Source organism: Artemia sp. Qi Xiang Cuo, chromosome 7 (genome assembly GCF_049724085.1).
Source record: "Artemia sp. Qi Xiang Cuo chromosome 7, ASM4972408v1, whole genome shotgun sequence".
Lineage (NCBI taxonomy): Eukaryota > Metazoa > Arthropoda > Branchiopoda > Anostraca > Artemiidae > Artemia > Artemia sp. Qi Xiang Cuo.
Genome location: NC_142800.1, coordinates 71,079,613 through 71,092,514, shown reverse-complemented (window position 1 = coordinate 71,092,514; position 12,902 = coordinate 71,079,613). Strand labels below are relative to the sequence as shown.

At 34.4% G+C, this 12,902-nt stretch overlaps 1 protein-coding gene across 2 annotated transcripts in view; it reads left to right on the top strand.

Moving 5' to 3' along the window:
- The first annotated feature begins 3,053 nt into the window (after positions 1 to 3,053).
- The window catches only part of LOC148950653 (uncharacterized), a 43,806-nt gene continuing 33,957 nt past the window's right edge, over positions 3,054 to 12,902 (top strand). Inside the window, exon 1 of one of the 2 annotated variants that reach the window (XM_089092539.1) lies at positions 3,054 to 3,157. The gene's annotated coding sequence lies outside the window, so the exon portion shown is untranslated. Of the gene's footprint in view, positions 3,158 to 8,800; positions 8,934 to 12,902 lie in introns of those variants that run through there. The other variant, XM_089092538.1, reaches the window with a different exon arrangement.

Here is a 12,902-nt window from a genome sequence, read left to right as displayed (position 1 = left end):
GATAAAATTGACAAAATCTAAGTATCAGATTTATTAATTTCTTATTAAATGATTTATTAAATATCAACATCCCATTCTCGAATACATGGGATAAAATTGACAAAATCTAAGTGTCAGAGTGAATAATTTTTTTTATCAACATCTATTATCAGATACAACGAATACAATTGACAAAATCTAAATATCAGAGTGATTTTATTTTTTTATCAGCATTTTTTGTCAGATACATCAAATATAATTGACACACTCTAAGTATCAGAATGAATAAACACTTTATCAGCATCATTTTTCGAATATGTCGTATAATATTGACAAATTCTATGTGTTAGATTAAATAAATTTTTTTCATCAACATCCTTTGTCAGATACATCGCAGAAAATTGACAAATATAAGTATCGGATTGAATAAATGATTTATCAACATCATTTGTCAGATATCTTGGATAAAATTGACAAAATCTACGTATCAGAGTGAATTAATTAATTATCAACATCCTTTGTCGGATATGTCGGATAAAATTGACAAAATCTAAGCATCAGATTGATTAAATTCTATATCAACATCCCTTTCTCGAATACATGGGATAAAATTGACAAAATCTAAATATCAGAGCGAATAAATTTTTTTATCACTATCTTTTGTCAGATACATCGAATAAAATTGACAAAATCTAAGTGTCAGAGTGAATATATTTATTTTATCAACATCACTTGTCAGATACATCAAATATAATTGAAAAAATCAATTATATTTGAAATGAGGAAATATAATTTTCCTCAACATCCTCTGTCAGATACATCGGATAAAATTGACAAAATCTAAGTATCGGATTGAAATAAATGTTTTATCAACATCATTTGTCGGGTATCTCGGATAAAATTGACAAAATCTAAATATCAGAGTTAATAAATTCATTATCAACAGCCTTTGTCGGATATATCAGATAAAACTGACAAAATCTAAGTATCAGAGTGATTAAATTCTATATCAACATCTCTTTCTCGGATACATGGGATAAAATTGACAAAAATCTAAGTATCAGAGCGAATAAATGCTTTAACGACATCCTTTAAATGCATAATCTATGTAACAGATTGAATAAATGTCTAATCAAGATCTTTTGTCAGGTATGTTGGATAAAATTGACAAAATCTAAGCATTGGGGTGATTAAAGTCTATATGAACATCCTTTTCTCAGATAAATGAGATCAAATTGACGAAATCTAAGTGTCAGAGTTAATAATTTTTTTTTTCATATGAAAAAAAATTGTAAGTAAGTAAGTAACAAACTCTTTGTTGAATTCGCACCAGGGACCAAGGGAAAGAGACACGCAAAAAGCTAGGTTCATTTTTTTACTAAATCAATTGCTACCATCCATTTCAATTAAGCAATAAATGGCTGCGCAACTGATTTTTCCTTCACCCGGGCAAATGCAGCCAACCTACAATACCATCTTTTTTAAATAACTGCATACACGTTAGGTTCATTTAGGTTCACTTACCGTGGCGCGCCACGCTAAGTGATTCTAAATGAACCTAACGTGAATGCAGTGCCCGGGTTAAGTAAAAATGGGTCAATTTTATCCGAGATATCCGTCAAATGATGTAGATAAAGCATTTATTCAATCTGACATTTAGATTTTGTTTATTTTATCCGATATTCCCGACAAATGATGTTGATAGCGCATTTAAAGGACGTTGATAAAGCATTTTTCACTCTGATACTTAGATTTCGTCAATTTTATCCCATGTATCCGAGAAAGGGATGCTGATCTAGAATTTAATCACTCTGATACTTAGATTTTGTCAATTTTATCCGATATATCTGACAAAGGATGTTTATAATGAATTCATTCACTCTGATACTTAAATTTTATCCGACAAAAGTACCCGACAAAAGATGTTGATAAATAATTTATTCATTCTAATGCATAGATTTTGTCATTGTTATCTGACGCATCTGACGAATGATGTCGATAAAAAAAATTTTGAATAATTTCGAAGTCCGAAACAAATTTAGTTTTAAAAAAAAGTGCTACTACAAACATTATTTTTATAATAGTAAAAGTTACGACTAACATTTCTATATCATTCTCATTTTGAATTTGGAAAATATTAAATGTGATTTTTTTATGTTTTAAGTATGTTACATGTCATTCTAAGAGATGTAAAAAAAGTTGAAAAAATATATCATGTAAAAAAAAATAATAAAAAAAGAAGTTGAAAAAAAACTTCAAAAAAAGTATACAAAATTATAAACCAATGGGGACCTTTGGAGGTTAAGGTCCCTGGTGGTTAGGGTTATTGGTGCTTATGATCCTTGACGGTTCACATTCATATACACTTCACTACTTGATTTGCAAGAATTTCCAAGGGTTGTTCTGAATTTCATTATTAAAATTCTTTTCTTGACATCTACATCTCTATTAGTATCAACTTTTTAGTATACTATAACGTTAGACCGTAATTTATATTGACAACATTGTTCAAACGGTACTTGTGTATTTTATAGAACACATCGGTGAAGTAAAGCTAGGTCAACTCACAGGGCCATTTTATCATCGTTAACCATTCCCATAGATAGATGCTATTCCAAATTTATAATATATTGAGTACGAGTTAACAACCCCTTCAGGGCTACCTTAACTGGCAATCAGTTTAACCCTTTTCTACCACCTTCATACAATCCGATCACTAATTAGGATCATTCTCACCCCTATTATTCAATCAACAAATCAGATCGTTCATAAAGTCCAATTCGCAAATGCTATACCTTTTTCGCAAATATAGTTATTTTTTGACGGTTGACGGTCAGATCAACAATTCAGAAGTCAGAGCTTTATAAGATGGCTTGCAAAAGTCTTGATCCTGATGATTTATCAAAATATAAGCATTATAAGAATGTGTTAACATCAACAATTAGACTAGCTAAGAAGAATTATTTTTTGTTGAAAATTCAGGAATGCAAAGGTAATGTACAGAAAGTTTGGAGTGTATTTAATGAAGCTTTATCTCGTAGGAAACATTCAAAGAAACAGCCTACTGCCTTCAAGAATGCAGATAGTTCAACTATTGAAAAAGCAACTGTGCCTAGTGCCTTCAACTCTTACTTTACCAACCTAACAACTGTTAAGACCCCCTCCTTTCCTAAACTAGGTAAATCTTCACCAACTGAGAGAAGTATTTTTCTAACTCCTTGTACAAGCATAGAGATCTGTGATTTTATTTCTTCTTTAAGTAGCAGTAACACAGCTGATGCGCTTGGACTAACAAACCATGTACTTAAGTCTGTTTCTTCTTATGTTGCTGAACCTCTTACACATATTTTGAATACATCTATTTCAAAAGGTGCATACTCTGGTTCGTTTAAAATTGCCATAGTAATCCCTCTTTTTAAGAAATATGAGCTCAAATTAGTGTCAGATTATCGACATATATTACTTCTCCCAATTTTCTCGAAATTAAATGAAAAAGCTGCGAATAAGAGGCTTTTTTTCATTCATGTTAGCTGGTGCTTCAATTGGAAGCGGTTCTGTTCTGTCTGATCACCAGTATGGCTTCCGACCTAAATTCTCTACTGCATCTGCTCTAGTTGACATTACAGAATTCCTGCGTGTTAACATAGACAAGGGTCGTTGTGTTCTAGGACTATTTCTTGATTTTTATAAAGCTTTCAACATGGTAGATCATTTTGTCTTACTGGGAAAACTGTCTCTACTTGGAATTTGGGGAATTGCCTTTGAATGGTTTAAATCTTACCTGTCTAATAAATCACAGTTTGTGTGTTATGGTGAGAATTATTCTGATCTAGCCTCGATTTCTAAAGGGGTACCTCAAGGTTCAGTTTTGGGACCAGTCCTCTTTCTTATTTACATTAATGACCTTCCTCCATCTCCCAACCTTGATACCCACACTGTTATGTTTGCAGACGATAGTAATTTTTTCGTGGTTTCCAATGATCTGCCCTCTGCTGTTGCTAAGGCTCAGCTTCTGCTCAACCATGTGCGTGATTGGTGTGAGCAGAACGGATTGCTGTTGAATAGCTCTAAGAGTCGTATTATTCATTTTCGAACCCCATACCACATATCTGAACCTTCCCCAACAATCTTTGTTTTTTATGGTACTGATATAATTCCCTAGTGCTCTTGTGTTAAACTTCTTGGTGTGCATGTTGATTGTTTTCTTTCTTTCAAAACTCCTCTTATTTCCTATACACATTCTATAATTTCTCGTCAAGTGTCTATGCTTCATCGTGCCAATCAATTTCTTCCTCCTGATGTAATGCTTTCTCTTTACTATGCATTTGTCCTTCCTTATCTTTCTTATTGCTTCAGTGTATGGGGCAATACTAACTATTCTTCCCTTCGGCAACTCCGAACAGCACAGAATAGAGCGATAAAGGCAACTTTTCGCCTACCCCGACTCTATCCTACAGCTGATCTTTACAGTGATACAGGTCTAGATGCCTTAGATGTGGTTATCAAGAAGCAGAACCTAAAACTAGCTCATAGCTCATCGAGCCTTCAATTTCTCACTTCCTCCAAACATCTTATCCTACTTTGATCTAGCATCAACACGTAAGTGCCTGACTTTGCTTCGGAGCTCTGTTCACCAATTTCGGCTGCCTAAAAGGGTATCCTCAGCAGCTCAGAGGTCACCAATTTATAGAGCAATTACTCTTTGGAACTCTATTCCCAATGAACTTTATCTTATCAAAAACTCTTCTTCCCTTTTCAGAAAAATATTCTCTAAGTCTTGAAGTAATTTCTTTTTTTTCTTTATTCATTTTGCTTTATCTATTTATTCCGCTTTACTTTTTATAATTTTTTTTTCTTTTCTCCTCTCTCAATATGTTGAATGAGATTCGAACCCTGCTGTTTAATAGTATTATTATTGGTTTGGAATTTTAATAAATTACAGGACATTTTCAGTTCGTATAAAATTAAGTCAAAGGTTATTGTGTAGCAGTTGCTTTTTTTTTGTTGTTTTTTTTTTGTTGATTTTTATAGCATTGTGTTTATATTTTGAGATATGGTTGTATTTTATTTTACTTCCCTGATTTTTTTTGTATGGATTTTGTGATTGATACAAGGTCCTATACAAGCCATGCTTCTTGTGACCTCTAGCGCTCAAGTGTATTTATGTAATTATTGTAGTATTTAATAAATTGAATTGAATTGATTGGTTTTGGGATTTTGACATGGATAAGGTCATCAATGCAACCATACCTTTGATAAAAAAACAAAGGATCGGCGATGTATTTATTGTAGTATTTAATAAATTGAATTGAATTGAATTGAATTTTAGATAAATGTTGCAACTTTTCATCATTCACAGTTCTGTAATTATCCCATGATGCATTCTTAACCAAAACCGATGAGATGCCTTTAAGCTAGAGATTATCAAACTCTTTGACAGGTTTTGTTCATTGAACTTGATACGCTTCGGTGGTTCCTATACGTCTCTGCAAAGTATAATAGAGTATGACCTAGTATAATAGGGGATGACATACATTAAGTTCATTCAACTTTATACGCTTCATTGGTTGCTATACGTCCCCGCAAAATGGAACCTCAATAGAGAATGACCTACATAAAGGTCGTTCAACCTCAAGAGTGCCCTAGGGGATGACCTAGATAAAGTTCATCTAACTTGATACGCTTCAGTGGTTTCTAGTGCTTCCATAGAAATGGAACCTCAATAGAGAATGACTTAGATAAAGGTCATTCAACCTCAAGAGTGCCCTAGGGGATGGCCTAGATTAAGTTCATTCAACTTGATACGCTTCAGTGGTTCCTATATGCCCCCGCAAAATGGAACCTCAATAGAGAATGACCTAGATAAAGGTCGTTCAACCTCAAGAGCTTCCATAGAAATGGAACCTCAATAATGAATGACCTAGATAAAGGTCATTCAACCTCAAGAGTGCCCCAGGGGATGACCTAGATTAAGTTCATTCAACTTGACACGCTTCAGTGGTTCCTAGTGCTTCCGTAGAAATTGAACCTCAATAGAGACTGACCTATCTAAAGGTCATTCAACCTCAAGATTGCCCTATGGAATAACGTAGATTAAGTTCATTCAACTCGATACGTTTCAGCGGTTCCTAAATGTCCCCGCAAAATGGAACCGCAATAGAGAATGACCTAGATAAAGGTCGTTCAACCTCAAGAGTGCCCTAGCGGATGACCTAGATGAAGTTCATTCAACTTGATACGCTTCAGTGGTTCCTATACGTCCCCGCAAAGTATAAGGTCACATTCTACTACTTTCAAAATTGATCTGCAGTTTATATGGGGCAGAATGAAAGTGTTTTGAGCCTCACGTCTTTTCTAAATCCTGAATTTTACGGTTTTAAAGACTTTTAATTTATTTTTCTTAAATTGGAAAAAAATCCTGGTGTGGCTGTGGCTTAAAGTTCTACTGTGACCATAGGGGTTATTGTATCAAAAAGTTAGCTAGCTAAAGAAAAAGTTTCTAAAACACAGAATAAGCTAATACCTTTAAAAATTGTCAGTGTTGTTCAGGAGAATAGGCTAGGCTTAGGACTAATGAGGCCTTATAGGCTTAGGCTATATAACGAACTGTTACAAAAAAGAAATAGGCATAAAAAAGTAATGGCTATATTTTTAAAAATCACTAAACTGTCGTATATAGCCATAATATATATCTATGCTATAAGTGGTGTTATAAAATGTGGTGTTATAAAAGTGGTGGAAGAAAATAATTTATATATTGTTAATCAGTTTAACACAATTTGGAAATTGTGCAAAACGTATTCGGAAAGAGTATTGAATGGGGAAAGAGAATATGTATTTTTTTTTTCTCTGGCTTCTTTCCTATAAGTCTACATAAGCCACCCTATTATTTTTTTTGTATAAATTGGAGCCAAATTTAGATTTTTTTTTTTGTGTGTAGGCTATATTGTGACCCTTATATATTTTTATGCTCAGTGGTCGGTATCGCTAAATTTGGCAATTTGTTGGGAGGTTTCTTATCCAAACTGAACGCTATAATAAAACAAACTTACTCCATAGAAAGATTTTAATTGTTGGGAGTTCATATTCGCATCCAGTATACCCTCCCCCCTAATTCCGGGACATTGCGCTAGACTATGGCCTATTTTTTCAGGTGGGTCTTATTTGGTATCGTGAACCAGCTGTCGACCAGAAATAAATAACTTTAAATTTAAACAAAGGTAGCTCGAGTGGTTGCCCACTTAATGAAGTCTAGTGTACATCCTCAGAGTGACATATGTGCCGCAAAGTTCTGCCAGGTCTTACACTGTTCTTCTGCACATGGCGTAAAGGTTTAGAATCTGGCTTCTCCAGAAGCAGACAAGAATCAGAAGAAGAAAAAACAAAAATAAAAATTGACCTAAAACTAATCCCACTACACATAGCGGGCCATGCGCGTGTCGTGGCTCAAGCCACGACACACGCAAAACTGTTTTTGACTGTAGCCCCGAAAATTGTTGTGAAACACTCAAATTTGAGCAATTTTGGCACTTTAGGAACTGATCGTGATGGCAGAAATGGTTTTCAAAGGTGCTGGCGTATTTTTGGCGTGTTTTTCAAAGAGGCTGGCGTATTTTTGGTTACACCTTCTGGCATTACTGACTATGGGTATCTAAACTGGTCAGTTTAGTGATTAAGCTGCTATTCTCTAGCAAACACAATTTAATTATTAGTTCAAGTATTGTTTTTTTTTGAAATTATAAATCGACTGCAATGATTTTTTCAGCTATAATTGTGTTTAAACATAACTATAGGGAAATAGAAGAAATACTCCAAAAAATGTACCAGTAGCAGACACGTCAGGAACTCCACTTCAAGAAAAAAGATTTGATAAGTTTTTAGCATTGATCTTGTCCGTCGTGGAACTACAATTGTCCCTACAAGTCTTAAAGCCCTCTCGACATTCGCAATCGAGACCAAGGTTCTTGGGTGCAGTTAAAAGTTGGGAGAGGTTCAAAAGTTTGAAATGTGCCAATAGTTTTTACCCAGTAGGTTGCTAGGCAACCAGTTTCGGAAGAAAAAGAAAATCAATAACATCTTAAAGTACAAAGAAATCAAAATAAAAACATTTTTTGCCCTATATTAGCTTTACTAATACCTGAAAACCAAAACGTTCTATGATTTTTCTTTTGATAGTTTTGGAAATATGAAGTTTCCAGAGTATTATCACATTTTTTCAGTGTTGCCACTTTAAACTGTAGAAGAAAAGACGAAACTAATTAAATTTTACAGTACTTTTTGTTTGTGGATTTTCATTGACTATTTGTTGATACCCAAAGAAAACCTTCAAAAGAAAACTACATATTCTTGTAAGCTGTTTGTTGCCATACGTTCTTAGCTTATTTTTTGCTGATTTTCACCCATGCTTCCTTTTTTTAGTTTGGCACCCGCTATTAACAAAATCGGCATATGAAATTCTTTTCCATTAAAAATTAAAACACGACTTTTTTTATTCTATTCGATATATATGGGTGAAAACATTTTTATATAATCGATTTAAAACTTGGTATTAGCAAAATCACATAGTGAATGGGCTTTAAGTAAGCTGGAAATATGATGGAACAGGAGGAATCTTGAAAGGAGTTTTCAGGAAATACAATTCACATTTCCGTTGTTTTACCTGGTACGGGGGATACTGCAGAATGCCGAAGAAATACTGAGGATTGTCTTTGGCAAATGCAAGAGATTTTGGACTTTGGTGCCTCATCGGGTATCAAGCAAGGGTTGCTTAAAGCGATGCGGCGCATCGTTAGTGCTTGGAATACTGCATTATTTTTTTTTTGTTTAACGCTCAATCAGTGCCTCACTTGTCTCAGTTTAGTTACCAACTGTTGCCGTACAGCTTAGTTACTATCGATTATTATAAGTGTACACTTAAAAGGAATCTGCTGGCCATCATTTTAGAACATCAGGTGGTAAGTATAATCTTGTAACAAACTTCTGAGGCTGCGGGTTTGCAGCATAATAAAGTAAAAGGTGCTCTTAATCGCAAAAAGGAAACGCACTTCCCCATGGCAATGTCTATACAAGGAGAATACAGTTTAGGGTTAATTCTTTGCAGTTCATATTATTGACTTACAAATAAAGTAAACATACCACTTGATGCCTTTTTTATGCTCTTTCCAAATATAATTATCATTTTTGTCGCAAATGAATTTTACCCCAACCCCTATATATACCAATTCAGGGTATATATTTGCATATTAGGGGGGTGGGGTTAAAGTTTATTTCTGATGCAAATGAGAGGTAAGTTTAAACTTTACCCACCCCCTAATGTACAAAATAATGTAAAATTCCTTTGCGACAAAAATGATTATTATATTCGTAAAGAGCATAAAAAAGGCATCGTTTGGATTGTTCACTTTATTCGTAAGTTAATAAAAGGAACTGCGAAAATTTTACCCAATTTGGTACTTACATATTATATCGACCACATTTGGACAGTGTCACTTGAAATATAGCCATAAAATTCATTTATTTTGCAATGTTTAGTGATATTGGAAAGGTGAGGTTAGGTTAGTGCACTAGGTTACTTTATCCACATTTATGCCACATATAGTCCACATCTAGGAAAAGAACATATCTAGTAAAAAAAGAACCGGGTGTCCGCTTAGGGCCCATTTGGAATGAGATTTTATTAAGACCAAGATTTAGCTTTTCACTATCACTATACATCAGTGTCGCTGTCCAAGTGAGATTGATAAATTGTGTAAGTACCTAGAATTTTTACAGGAAGCACGTTCTGGTCTAGTATAATAGCTGTTTTATTACATTGGGGACATATATAGAATTTTGAAGTTTTGGGTACTCACCATGCGGTTATTGCGGTAAATTTCTAGGTGGCACCATAATATAGCTAGGATGAAAGTAAAAACATTATTTGATGCCTTTTTTTATGTTCTTTCATGATTCAATAATTGCTTCTGTCGCAAATTGCATCTTGAGGCCTTAAAGGGGCCCCGAAGGTATTTTATATGAGTTAAAAAAGAGCATGAAAAAAGCATTAAATGATGTTTGATTTATAAACTATAGTGATACGTTTTTAACCACTTTTCAATAACTTAACTAGTGTGGATAACTTCTTTGTGGGGTCATAAAAATGAAATACCTTCGGGACCCCTTTAAGGGCTCAAGATGCAATTATCCCCAGAAGAAATTATTGAATTATGAAAGAGCGTAAAAAAGGGCACCAAATGATGTTTTCACTTTCATCCTAGCTAAATTATAGCGCCACCTAGAAATTTACCGCTATTGCAATAGGACAGAAATCAGATAGAAAAACAGGAAGTACACCAGTGGATTTCCCATTAAACGATCTTTCCAAATTTAATAATCCCTTCTATTGTAATTGCGCCCCAAACCCCATCTGATGGGGCCATGTATTGTTCACGCTATACTGTATGCAAGTTTGCCGAATTTTTCTTCAGATTAGCTCTATTTGTATTGTGAATCAACTGTTGACGGAAAACGAGTTTTCATTCCTCTTCATCTACATTTTTATGAAAATACTATAATAGCAGAAGTGTAGTACCAATCAATTCCCCATCCAACACTGGTACGATATAGTATCTTTTCTACCTTGACAACTACGGTCCACCCCCTCTAATGTGGCCAAATATAGCCCTAGACTATATAAAAAAAACTTTGATTTTCTGTTGGTTTGCTTTTTGGGTTCCGGCTCTTATTCCTTATTAACAGTCGCTTTGTAATGCAAAACTGTGCCAAACTGAAAAAAATGGCCAAGTTTTGCATATGACCTAAGGCAATATGTGGCACCATAAGGGTACTGGGGGTATTTGTGCATAGTTGTGATGGAGACCATTATCATATTTGATAATAGCCTTTAATGGATGATCTAATGGTATATTTGTTTTCCATTTTTGCGTTTCCCCATAACCCCTCGGGGAATTATCGGTTTAACTTAGAAGGAAGGGCTGACATTGTCCCCTTCCTTTTAAAAGTCACGAACTTCCAGAGAACCCTCAAAAGAGAGGGCAGAGCTAACCTCTAAGAGAAGACAGTATGTTTTTAACTCATCCCCTAGATAGATAGTTTTCCCGAGTTTTCCTCCAGGAAGGATCTTTAGGGATGATAATGATTGTGACTGATAACAGCTCTCTGTTACTTTAAGAACAGAGCCATCTTAGTAGATGGTGCAGTACTTTGTATGAAGACTCGCTGAATTCCCATTTCTGTATCAAACAGTTCCTGATTGCGAACTGTAAGTAAGGAGCGACCCGGCTCAATAGTAACCGAAACTCTAAAAACAGAATTTTGATACCAATAGATACATCAGAAGAATCATAATTTTATGCTGATTTCAAATATATAAGTTTCATCAAGTTTAGTTTTACCCGTCAAAAGTGACGCACCAGAAAAAAAATGCCTTATTTTTGAAAAAAGGGGGAAAAAAATCCTAAAAGTCGTAGAGCTCAAATGAAAATCACACCACCAAATTCAGCGTATCAGAGAGTCTTACTATAAAAGTTTCATGTACTTACCTACAAAAATATCGAATTTTGTATTTTTTGCCAGACGAAAAATCACGGATGCGTGTTTATTTGTTTGTTTTTTTGTTTTTTTTTTATTTACCCAGGGGTGATCGTATCGATCCAGTAGTCCTAGAATATCGTGATAAGGTTCATTCGAACGAAAATAAAAACTTCTAGTGCCCTTTTGAATTGACAAAAAAAATTGGAGGGCAATTTGGCCCCCTCCCACGCTCATTTTTTTCCGAAGTCACCTAATAAAAATTTTTAAATTGTCTTTTTGTTTAGCATGTCCCAAAACATGATAAAAATGTCTTTGATAATAACTTATTCCACAACTGTCTCCAGGGGAAAGGCTGCAATTTATGAACTTTGCCAATTGTTTATACATAGCATTAGTTATTGGGATACATACAGGCGTTTTCAGGGGGATTTTTTTTAGTGGGGGGCCGGGGTTGGAGTAGGGGTTACGGGGGAGGATCTTTACATGGAGGATATTACATAGGCAGAAGGGACGTTTCGATGAAGGGGGTGCCAGATTTCCCAGCATTATTTAAAAAACGATCAGAAATTAAATAAAAAACAAGTTTTTTTCAACTTAAAGTAAGGAGCAACATTGAAACTTAAAACGAAAAGAAATTATTACGTATATGAGAAGGTTCACCCCCTAGTCAATACCTCGCTCTTGCGCTAAAGTTTTTTTTAGTACTTTCAAAAGAGCTATCTATTCTAATTAAACGGCCTTTGTGATTCAGGGGTTTGTGATCCGAACAAAATTCGAACTTTGGTGTAAAGAGATTGACTATGGAGTGAACTCCCTAATATACGTAATAAAACATGCGAATATTGAAATTCGTTACGTAAGTTAATTCGTAAGTTACGTCAGAACAAAATTTCGAGAAAGCCAATTAGCCAAAAAAAGGAAAATTAATAAGCAAATTTCGTTTTAATTATTCATGTAGGGTGAGCCAAAATCAAAGCTGCATTAATTCAAAATCGTTCAGAAATTAACGAAACAAAACAAGTTGTTTTAACTGAAAGTAAGGAGCGACATTAAAACTTAAAACGAACAGAAATTATTCGTATATGAAACGGGCTGTCCCCTCCTCAACGCCTCGCTCTTTACGCTAAAGTTCTTTATTATTTAAAATAAATAGTTTTAAGACAGAGTCAAACTTTAGCGTAAAGAGCGAGGCGTTGAGGAGAGGGCAGCCCCTTTCATATACGGTATAATTTCTGTTCGTTTTAAGTTTAATGTCGCTCCTTACTTTCAGTTTAAAAAAATTGTTTTTTTTAGTTAATTTTATGAAAGAAGCAGATATAGTAATTAGGATATTTTTCATCTTTAGGAAGGCTTTTTATTAATTTTAAATGCTTTCGTTAGATGTACAATAC